At 40.5% G+C, this 12,452-nt stretch overlaps 1 protein-coding gene across 1 annotated transcript in view; it reads left to right on the top strand.

Moving 5' to 3' along the window:
* Positions 1–12,252: 12,252 nt before the first annotated feature.
* dis3l2 (DIS3 like 3'-5' exoribonuclease 2) overlaps positions 12,253–12,452 on the top strand; it is a 54,388-nt gene continuing 54,188 nt past the window's right edge. The window contains exon 1 of the mRNA XM_062070233.1: positions 12,253–12,392. The gene's annotated coding sequence lies outside the window, so the exon portion shown is untranslated. The remainder of the gene's footprint in view (positions 12,393–12,452) is intronic.

The raw sequence follows: 12,452 nt of genomic DNA on the forward strand, positions 1-12,452 counted from the left end.
AATAGTCCGATTGCATCCCGGGAGAACAAACCTCGCAGTAAGCTGCGACCCCCTCGTTATGACAACAATATAACAACAAATGGCAATCATATGGTTATTGTCAGTACTGTCAGAAAAAACAAAGACTAAAACCAACTACAACCAACTCTAGCAATGGTTATACTGGTGAAAATATAAGTAAAGCATGCTTAGCAGCCTAATGTATGCCCAAAACTAAAGACAAGACATTCTTACCAAGGTAGGCCTTGAACGTTTTATTGGTTTGCAAACAATGTTTTTTTTGGACCACTTAGGTAGAATTGCATCATTTCCAGAATGTGCCGCTGGCGGGAAGAAAAACATGTCTGGTGCACAAAAGAGGTCCTCTATTACATTTAGAGCTTCTCAATTATTTTTTGTCATGTCTCCCCACACTTGTTTTGTCACGCCCCATCCATTGAAATATGATTGAGAACCTCTTTTTTTATTTTTATTTACTTATTTATACGTATACAAACCAATATGAGTTGACCTGTGTGCAGTTAACCCCTGCCATCCCTTGTCCAAATCTCCCCAAACGTGTCCCAATCGTTTGTGCTGCAAAAAAGTGTGGATCTAACTATAATAGTTAAGTTATTAACTGATTATGAGTCATAAACATCCCCCGCCTTTGTCCAAATCTCCCCCAAACCATGGGTCGGCAACCCAAAATGTTGAAAGAGCCATATTGGGATCCAAAGTACAAAAAAAAATAAAAAAATTAAAAGCCTTATATAAGTCTTAAAGGCAACGCATGATGTAACTAGAAGAGGCAATTCCTGGAGGAACTGCGTGTGAATGCTCCAATGCTAAAGTTGAAGTGAAATGCTGACAGAATGTAGTATGAATGTAAGAATGGTTTGAATGTTGAAGGGTTTGAATTTCCAGGAAAAAAACGGAATTTGGTTTGGAACTTGGGAAAGTGTTAGTTTGAATGTCCAGGATGAGTGGAATGTGTTGATGTTGGAATGGTTTGAATCGGTTGAAAAATGTGGGAATTATGCAACTAGGAATAATTCATTAATTTCAATGGGAACTTCCTGGAATTTTGGGAAAAGAGGGATTTTTTTTTTTAAAGATTAGGAGCATGACTGTCCTGAATGAGCTGAATTGGTTGGTGTTGGAATTGTTTAAATCGGTCAAGAAATGTTGAATTAGTAACAATTTTTACTTGAGAGAATCCTGGAATTTCGGGAAAACAGGGAATTTTTTTAGTTCATTAACCAAGTTGGTTTTTGTCCTGAATATTAGGAGTAGAATATGGAACGGTCAAAATGGGTTAAAAAATGTGAAAAGGAGTAGTCGAATTTAAGGGTGGAAATAGGTTGCCAAAAAACGGGAATTCCTGGAAGATTGTGAATGCGGAAAAATGGTAGTTTGAATTTCCAGGATGAGTTGAATGTGTTAAAGGTGGAATGGATTGAAGAATGTGGAAATTGTGGAACTTTGAAAGATGGCCAATTCATTTTTGAATGGGAAAAATGGTAAAACGAAAAGAAAGAAAAAAGGAATTATGGGAAATCTGGGAATTTTTTTTAGAATTGTTGAAGTAGAGCACACAATTCCTGAACAGGCTGAATATTTTTGAAGTTGGAACAGTTTGAATCAGATGAAAAATGTGGAAGTTGTGGAACTTTGAAGAATGTCCTATTTATTTTAATGGGAATTTCAGAAAAAATGGGAATTTCGGGAAAAGAGGGAATTCCAAAAAATTTTTTTTTAAATAATTAGGAGCATGAATGTCCTGAATGAGCTGAATTGGTTGGTGTTGGAATTGTTTAAATCGGTCAAGAAATGTTGAAGTAGTAACAGTTTTTACTTGAGAAATTCCTGGAATTTCGGGAAAACAGGGAATTTTTTTTAGTTCATTAACCAACTTGGTTTTTGTCCTGAATATGAGGAGTGTTTTGACGGTGTAACGGTTGAAATGGGTTAAAATACCGGTATGTGAAAGGAGTAGTCGAACTTAAGGGTGGAAATAGGTTACCAAAAAAACGGGAATTCCTGGAAGATTGTGAATGTGGAAAAATGGTAGTTTCAATGTCCAGGATGAGTGGAATGTGTTGATGTTGGACTGGTTTGAATGGGTTGAAGAATGTGGGAATTGTGGAAGTTTGAAAAATGGCCAATTCATTTTGGAATGGGGAAAATGGGGGGGGGGAATTATGGGAAATCCGGGAATTTTTTTTAGAATTGTTGAAGTAGAGCACACAATTCCTGAACAGGCTGAATATTTTTGAAGATAGAGCAGTTTGAATCAGATGAAAAATGTGGAAGTTGTGGAATTTTGAAGAATGTCCCATTTATTTTAATGGGAATTTCAGAAAAATTGGGAATTTCAGGAAAAGAGGGAATTTAAAAACATTTTTTTCCAATGATTAGGAGCATGAATGTCCTGAATGAGCTGAATTGGTTGGTGTTGGAATTGTTTAAATCGGTCAAGAAATGTTGAATTAGTAACAGTTTTTACTTGAGAAAATCCTGGAATTTCGGGAAAACAGGGAATTTTTTTTAGTTCATAACCAACTTGGTTTTTGTCCTGCATATGAGGAGTGTTTTGACGGTGGGACGGTTGAAATGGGTCAAAATATGTGAAAGGAGTAGTCGAACTTCAGGGTATTGGATGACAATAGATAACCCCCCTCCCGTCTCCTCCCATCGCACAAAATGGAATTTTCCAAGCCTTTGCTTGGTGCAACAAAGACAGCCTCTTGTCTGTTCATTGGGAACTCGTAGAACGGAAAGTTTTTGGATAATTTACATACAATTTTTCTGACAATTACCATTGAGATAAAGAACGGGCGTGTCGTTCTCACCATGGGGCGGTATAGCTCGGTTGGTAGAGTGGCCGCGCCAGCAACTTGAGGGTTCCAGGTTCGATCCCCGCTTCCACCATCCTAGTCACTGCCGTTGTGTCCTTGGGCAAGACACTTTACCCACCTGCTCCCAGTGCCACCCACTCTGGTTTATATTGGGTTTCACTATGTAAAAGCGCTTTTGAGTCACTAGCGAACAAGCGCTATATGAATATAATTCACTTCACTTCACCATTCCTGGGTCTAAATTGGCTGTCAAAGTGTACCAACTTGTCGGGATATGTCGCCGTCTTTCCACTATCCAGGAGAGAGGCGTGATTTGTGAGCCGCAATAAAGTGTGACGAGGAAGCAGCTCACCAGTCGACACAAAGCTCGCGATCAAGGCGCCGCTATAAATAGTTCGTCTGCGTTAGCACTTGTAATAACAATATCACTAATGGTTAATAGTCAAGTCGCGAAATGGCACTTTTTGGATTTTATGGGCGGAATAGAGGACCTCTAATTGGCTGAACTGTTACAGGAAATTTTGCTTACAATATTTTTACGGTGGGGAAAAAAATACTGTTGAATGCTGCGAAATACGGGACATTTTTTTTACAGTCCAGAGACAAACGTGGCCTAATGAATAGCAGCAAATGACATTTTTGTGTACAAAAACATCGAATTTGTACTGCAAATGACTTTTTGTCGTACTTCATCCATTGCTGCCTCTTCTGGCGTCGGTACTGAACACCTTTTCGACACTTCTTTGCGGACATAAGACCACCTGACACTAAGGCCCCGTTTACACTAAGGTTATCCAGGGTAAATCCCACCTAACCTTATCCGTGTCCACACACACAACAATGCCACCGTTTAAGACCCCCTCGCCCCCACCGTCCAGTGTTGTGGTATTTCAATTACCTGGAATCCAGTGTGTTGTGGTCGGCCCTATTGTAGTGAATCACACCTGAGCCGTCATAAACCAATCAAATCTTTAATGGACACGTGAAAGTAAACAATGTGATAAAGAACATTTTACATCAATCAAACTATAGGGATCTAGATATCTGGTCAGGACACTCCTCACTATTTTGCCTTCACCTTCATCGTCCATTCCCTTTTTGGTGACTTTATATACTCTGGACCTAGACGTTGAGTCCGCGACATACCTGATACAGTCTGCTTTGCCAGTCCGAAGGCATTCGACGTTTTTCCGTAGTCTCCCTCGACGGCCAGGTAATACAAAGCACACGCTCTCCCTGACCACCTGAGGGCACCACAGACTGTGGATGATTTTAAAAAAGGCTTAAAAACCCTTCTTTTTTTAAAAAAAAGCCTTTTTTTTTAGATACATGCATAGTAGTTTTAGCTATTTTGCTGTTCTAGTTGTTATTTTTTATATCTTTTTATTTATTTATTTTATTTTATTTTTATTTTTTAAATTTTTTAAATACACTGTAGCACTTTGAGGTTGTTTACTCAATGTAAAGTGCTTTTTACAAATAAAATCTATTATTATTATTATTATTTTAATCACATCCACGGGAGTCCGCATTCTCGTTGTCTCCCTTTCGACAAATGGACATTGGAAAGTTCTCTTTCCGCCTGAGAAGTGTTGTATCCCGAATAGCTGCAATCGCTTTCTCTTAGCCTCTTAAGGCCTCTTAAGGTTTGTTTACATGCTTTTTGTATTTCTCTTTGCTATTTGGGCTTATTGGACCCTAATTAGAATAAAAACTAAGGAATCATCTTTTTACATGATGTACTTAGTCCATAAGTACACAAACGTGTACTTCATGTGTAGTGACATGCTAATTCTTATTTTTTACACTTTTTTTCCCCAAATTCCATTGTATGTTATACTCTTCTGACACCACCAGATGGCAGTATAAGTGTCCACATAAGTGGCCATAAGACCCCAATTCAGCAGTGTACACAATTTTGGAAATAAGAGCTAAAAGGTGCTGTCCACGTATGTGGCCACTAAGGTCTTTAGAGGTTTCAAAGGTATTCATGTGTGATTTCCACGGGCGTCTGTACATGTAGAAGAAGGTTAGCTCGGAGTTACGAAACCGCTTTGTTATAAAGCTGGCTGTGGCGCGGCCTTTCTGACGTCACTTGGCATTCTCTGGCGTCTCTTCCTCTCCAAACTCAGTTCGTAAACGATCAATGAGTCCATACAAAGCTAAGAGTCAGAGATTCAAGAAATACACGGCGCTCTTGGGACGGCGTGGCGCTGTTGGGAGAGTGGCCGTGCCAGCAACCTGAGGGTTCCTGGTTCAATCCCCACCTTCTACCAACTTCGTCATGTCCGTTGTGTCCTTGAGCAAGAGACTTCACCCTTGCTCCTGATGGGTCGTGGTTAGAGCCTCGCATGGCAGCTCCCGCCATCAGTGTGTGAATGTGTGTGTGAATGGGTGAATGTGGAAATAGTGTACAAGTATAACCCGGTGGAGGGGGGGGGGGCCGTGACCTGCGTGCCTGCCGCGGAACGGGGGTGTTGCCAGGACCGGCCTCGAAGACAGCGACAGGTGCGTAGATGGCCCAGATGGGCCTTGTTATCTTGTTAGAATAATCATGTATATATATTATCACACAACTTTAGTATGCTTAAAGTCCGTTGCTATAGTTATTAGCTATTGTGCTCAAGTTAGACTTTTGTATCTGTGCAAGGACGAAACTTCTTGTCTGAGGGGGTTATCTTTGTTTTAGCCCGCTAACAGCCAAGGACTTCAAGTACCTCAACGAAGATAAGACGACAGCACGCAGACGAAGCGGAGACAAGGCAAAATCACAAGCCCCCCCCAGCACATTCCGTCACGTATTGTGCGTCCTGGACCTGCTTTTGCATGATATATGTGACCACTCCTTTTAGAGGCGGCCTCAGTGATGTTGACTGTGGAACTCCTGAATAAATAGAGGGACGCGGGAGCTGAACCTTAGAGCAGTGGTCCCCGACCACCGGACCGAATTTTTCTTTAAATTAAATCAACATAAAAAACACAATATATACATTAAATATCAATATAGATCAATACAGTCTGCAGGGATACAGTCCGTATAAGATTGTATTTCAGTCCGTATAAGATTGTATTCCTTTATGATGCCCCCTCCCTCCCCCGGTCCGTGGGACAAATACAAATTTTCAAGGGTTGACCGATCCGCAGCTACAAAAAGGTTGGGGACCACTGCCTTAGAGCGTAGGGCGACACTGTGACTAAGTGTGCAGCTCCATGCGTTCTCCTCATGAGCTAAATTGAACTCTGTCTCTGCATGGTTCCTTGCTTCTTGTCTAATGAATAGATGTCATCAGTGTTTGAACCTGACATATCTAATCACCTGTCGCCTTTATTAGCAGCAGCCGTGATGAGACGAGTAGTTGGAGTTGGAGGTGCTGCCGGGCAGACGCCGAAAAGACTCGCACCTCATGAGAACGAAATAAAACAGTGTCATACCCTGAATTCCTGGCGGTGTGTGGTGGTCTGAAGACCCCACTAGAGGGCAACGTCTACAAACCCATTTACCATTTACTTACCCGTGTAAAAAAAATTGTCCGAGGAGGGGGACCTTGAACGATGGTTTAGTGTGGCCGAAACGGGGCTTAGGCTAAATAATTATACGTTTAAGTGTAGACATGGCCGAAGAATGGGTGACTCACGGGCTGTTGCCATGGCAATAGGAAGTGATGACTGTGGAGATATCCCACACGTGATGGCCAGTGCAGATGTAATGAAGGTCAACTGATTTACCCTGCAGTATCCACAATTACATAGGTGTGTGCAGCCATGGTGGTAGACACGGTGAATTAGGAAAGAGAGGGGGAGAATATGACACTGCCTGAGTGCTGCTGACCCTTATTTTATTTTATTTATTTTTCTGCACTGCTTCTCCTAAACTAATGAATATTTCATAGTCATTTGCTTCTTCATCTGCATGCTTTACAACTTTGGGTTCGTGCATTCCACAGCCCGGGGGGTAGAGACCGCCATCTTTTCCACTCTGCTCGCTCTGAGGGTGATCACAGGGTTTGGTGGGAAGGAACCGATGGAGGAAAACCACCAGCGTATATGCTGTCAGTCGGAAGAATGCGTTAAACCTTTTTTGAGTCCGCACTCGTGCTTCTGGGAGGGGGTTGAGTATTATTTATAATATTTATATATCTATAATAAAACCTTTTTGAAATGACTTAAAAAAAATAATTTAACAAAAAGATATATATATGTGCATGTATGTATATATATATATATATATATATATATATATATATATATATATATATGTATGTATGTATGTATATATATATATATATATATATATATATATATATATATATATATATATATACATATGTATGTATATATATATACGTATGTATGTATGTATATATGTGTATATATATACATACATATACGTATATATATATACTTATACTTATATATATATATATATATATATATATACACACATACATACGTATGTATGTTTATAATATATATACGTACTTATGTATGTATATATGTATATATATATACATACATATACTTATATATATACTTATACTTATATATATATATACATATATATATACTTATATATACACATACATATAATTATATATATGTGTGTGTGTGTGTATATATATATACAGTATATATATATACTTATATATGTATGTGTGTATATATGTATGTATATGTATACATATACATACATATATATGTATGTGTATATGTATGTATATATAAATACATATATACTTATGTATGTGTGTGTGCATATATATATATACTTATATATGTATGTGTATATATATGTATGTGTGTGTATATATGTGTATATGTATGTACAGTATGTATATATATACAGTATATATATACTTATATATGTATGTGTATATATATATTTATATATGTATGTGTGTATATATATATGTATGTATGTACATATATATATGTATATGTATGTATATGTATATACAGTATATGTGTATGTATGTATATGTATACATACATATACACTGTACATAAATGTGTGTATATATGTATATATATAATGTATGTATATACAGTACATATGTATGTATGTGTATATACGTATGTATATATATGTATGTATGTATGTGTGTATATGTCTATATCCATATAAGTCAAAGTCAAAGTCAAAGTCAGCTTTATTGTCAAACAACTGTTTGTACAGGACATACAGGTGGACGAAATTACGTTCCTCTCACAACCACGGTGTCTATAAATATAAAGTGTAAAAGAAGAATAAAAAAGACAACAATTTAAACAGTCGCATGAGGGGGGGGAAAAATATACAGGGGAAGAAGATATTACCAGAATATCTATAATATCTATCTATTGTATATACAGTATTGCAACGTAAGTATTCAAGTATTTAGATGGGAGTGCAAAGTGCAATGTAAACAGTGTAAACAGTTAAAACAGTTAGCAGCATTTTGAGTCCGGAGTAAAGTGGCTAAGTGATAGATGGTGTGTGTGTGTGTGTGTGTGTGTGTGTGTGTGTGTGTGTGTGTGTGTGTGTGTGTGTGTGTGTGTGTGTGTGTGTGTGTGTGGGTGAGTGGGTGAGTGGGGGGGGGGTGGGGTGTAGTGTCTCAGTTCACAGTTCAGATCAGATTGCAGGGCAGAGTGAGAAGGGGGGGGGGGGGCCGGGAGAGAGTTCAGCTTCCTGACAGCCTGATGGATGAAGCTGTCTCTCAGCCTACAGCTTCGAGCTCGGAGGCTTCTCAGTCGTCTGCCGGATGGCAGCAGTCTGAAGAAGCCGTGTGAGGGGTGTGTGATGTCGCCTGCCACGCGGAGTGCTTTGCGTGACAGGCGTGTGTTGTAAATGTCCTGGAGGGAGGGGAGGGGGGCACCGACGATCTTCTCAGCTGCCCTAACTGTGCGCTGCAGCGTCCTGCGGCAGGACGCCGTGCAGCCTCCGTACCACACAGTTATGCAGCTGGTCAGGATGCTCTCAATGACGCCCCGGTAGAAGGAGTGCATGATGGAGGCTGAGGCTTTTGCTCTTCGCAGTTTGCGGAGGAAGTAGAGGCGCTGTTGAGCCCTCTTGGCCAGTGATGCAGTGTTGGTTTTCCAGGAGAGGTCATCTGTGATGTGCACACCCAGGTATTTGGTGCTGCTCACTCTCTCCACCACCGCACCGTTGATGGTCAGAGGAGGGTGCTGGGTGTGCGCTCTCCTGAAGTCCACAACAATCTCCCTTGTTTTCTCTACATTGAGAGAGAGATTGTTGTCACCGCACCATGTGGCCAGTTGGCTCACCTCGTCTCTGTAGCCGGTCTCATCGTTATTGTGGATGAGACCTACCACAGTTGTGTCGTCCGCAAACTTGACGAAGAGGTTGGTGCTGTGCTTCGGCGTGCAGTCGTGGGTCAGCAGGGTGAAGAGAAGGGGGCTCAGCACACATCCTTGAGGGGCCCCTGTGTTCATGATGATGGTGCTGGATGTGTACCTGCCGACCCGGACTGCCTGTGGTCTCCCAGTCAGGAAGTCCAGCAGCCAGTTGCACAGCGACGTGTTCAGCCCCAGCCGGTCCAGTTTGTGAATCAGCTGCTGTGGGATGATGGTGTTAAATGCTGAACTGAAGTCTATGAACAGCATCCTGGCGTAGGAGTCTTTAGTGTCCAGGTGGGTGAGAGCTGAGTGGAGGGCTGTGGAGATTGCATCATCGGTCGATCTGTTGGCCCGATATGCAAACTGGTAGGGGTCCAGGGTGGGGGGGAGGATGGACTTGATGTGCTGCAAGACTAGCCGTTCGAAGCACTTTGTGATGATGGGCGTCAGTGCAACGGGACGGTAATCGTTGTAGCTGGATGGGGAAGCCTTCTTGGGAACCGGGATGATGGTGGTGGCTTTGAGGCACGTGGGAACAGCAGCTTGGCTCAGGGAGGTGTTGAAGATGTCCGTGAAGACATCTGTGAGCTCCGCTGCACAGTCTCTCAGCACACGACCAGGTATGTTGTCCGGGCCTCCAGCTTTGCGTGCGTTGACTCTGGAGAGGGAACGCCTCACGCTGGCCGAAGACAGGGACAGCACCTGGTCATCCGGAGGGGGTGGAGTCTTCCGTGCAGGCGTGCTGTTTTTTGCCTCAAAGCGTCCAAAGAACTCGTTCAGGCTGTTCAGCAGAGCGGTGTCACTGTCACAGGTCTGTGGTCGGGGTTTATAGTCCGTGATGGTCTGGATCCCCCGCCACAGGCTCCTGGTGTCTCTGCTGTCACTGAAGCGGTGGGCTATCCTGCTGCCGTACTGCCTCTTAGCATCTCTGATGCCACGGTTCAGGTTGGCCCTGGCTGTTCTCAGGCCAGCCTCATCTCCTGCTCTGAAGGCAGCGTTCCGGGCTCTCAGCAACCTATGGACTTCCCCCGTCAGCCATGGTTTCTGATTTTCCCGTACCGTGATGGTCCTGGTCTCTGTGACATCATCGATGCATTTAGTGATGTATGCAGTGACAGTCTCTGTATATTCCTGTATGTCGATGTGGTGGTTGTAGGTGGCTGCCTGCTTGAAAATGTCCCAGTCTGTGGTGTCAAAACAGTCCTGCAGAGCAGAGGAGGCATCCACTGGCCACACCCTCACTTGCTTCTGAACTGGTCTGGTGACTTTAGCCCTCGGCCTGTATGCTGGCATTAGCATGACAGTGAGGTGGTCAGAAGCACCCAGGTGGGGGAGGGGTGACGCCTTGTAAGCTCCTCTCTGAGTGGTGAAGACCATGTCCAGTGTGTTATTACCTCTTGTAGGAAATATAATCCACTATAATCCAAATATAATCCACTATATATGTATATATATATACATATATGTATGTATAAGTGTATATATATGTGTATATATATATATACCTGTGTGTGTGTGTATATATATATATATATATATATATATATATATATATTTATATATATATATATATATATATATATATATATATATATATATATATATATATATATATATATATATATATATATATATATATATATATATATATATACAGTACAGGCCAAAAGTTTGGACACACCTTCTCATTCATTGTTCTCTTTATTTTCATGACTATTCACATTGTAGATGGTCACTGAAGGCATCAAAACTATGAATGAACACATGTGAAGTTATGTACTTAACAAAAAAAAGGTGAAATCACTGAAAACATGTTTTATATTCTAGTTTCTTCAAAATAGCCACCCTTTGCTCTGATTACTGCTTTGCACACTCTTGGCATTCTCTCCATGAGCTTCAAGAGGTAGTCACCTGAAATGATTTTCACTTCACAGGTGTGCTTGACACTTTTTGAGTGAAATTATTCAAATGAATCCACTTTTTTGTCTTATTAAATTTTTTTTTAGCATATGTACATATGCATATGTTAGGGCTGTCAAAATTAACGAGTTAATTCATGGGATTAATTTTAAGAAATTGTATTTGGGTGGTGCGCTAAGTTTTTCTTGTGTGTTTTTACGTTGATTTAATAATAAATAAATAAAAACTAAAAAACCTCCATTACAAAAAAAATGTATTTCGCATTAATCATGAACACACTGAATCATGCAATTTGTTTTGACTGTACAAACTCTTTTACACACTTTTTTTTCATCCATATTTGAAAATTATGAATCGCGATCAAATAAAATGATTTTTTTCTGCACCTCTAAAACATATACAGTCGTCCCCCGCCACATCGCGCTTCAAATATTGCAGCTTTACCGTAGTTAAATAAAAAAAATCATACTTAACACTTTTTTTGTCCTAAATTAACCTTTTTTTTTTTAGCATGCAAGTGGCTAAATCCATATCAATACCACAGTAGCATTGGCCACTAGAGGAGACTTAACCAATCAGAGGCCGCTGTTCAGTATGGTGATCACTGATTGGCTCAGCTTCAGGAAGTGTTACTACACTAGATTAAAATAGTGTAAATGTGACTAAAATGCATTATTTCGTGTCTCAGGGCTCTCATAATGTTTTTTATATATATATTTTCTACCTTTCTAGCCATGAAAACATTTATTTTATAATTAATGGTTTTTACTTCATAAACTAGGGACACCTGTGCTCCACTTGTCTCTCTCCAACCTTCATTCTTAATCGAGTCTCTCACGTCTGCGCTTCCTGGATAACTAATAATCTCCAAAAAAGATAACATTAAAAAAAAGAACGCCAAATTTACAACAACAACAAAAAAACACTTTCACACCAGCACACACAAATATGTACACACAGACAAGCAGATCTTTGCTGCCCTCTGGTGGCACTCAACCTAAATCGTCAAGCTTACTTTACTTGTAGTTGGTAACTTCTGAACATAGTTAAAAAAGGTCGGCAAAACCTTTACATTTTGAGCAATACGTGAATATTTACTATATACTGTATATTTTAGACGAACTTCCTCAGAATTGAAAACTCACATCGATTGAGGAAGGTCTTCTAAACGTAAGCAAATGCACTGTTTCCGACCAAACAACGGCACCTTGAACGCAACTGTTTGTGACGTCACCGGAAGCGATACAATCAAACCGCTAGCTAGCTAGCTTGAGCTCGCCGTGCTGCTTCCATAACCGGGTACGTAACATTCAAGTAGTTTAGGAATATTTCTCATATTTCTGTCTATTTTGTTGGAAA

The sequence above is a fragment of the Entelurus aequoreus genome, linkage group LG14, assembly GCF_033978785.1.
Source record: "Entelurus aequoreus isolate RoL-2023_Sb linkage group LG14, RoL_Eaeq_v1.1, whole genome shotgun sequence".
Classification (NCBI taxonomy): Eukaryota; Metazoa; Chordata; class Actinopteri; order Syngnathiformes; family Syngnathidae; genus Entelurus; species Entelurus aequoreus.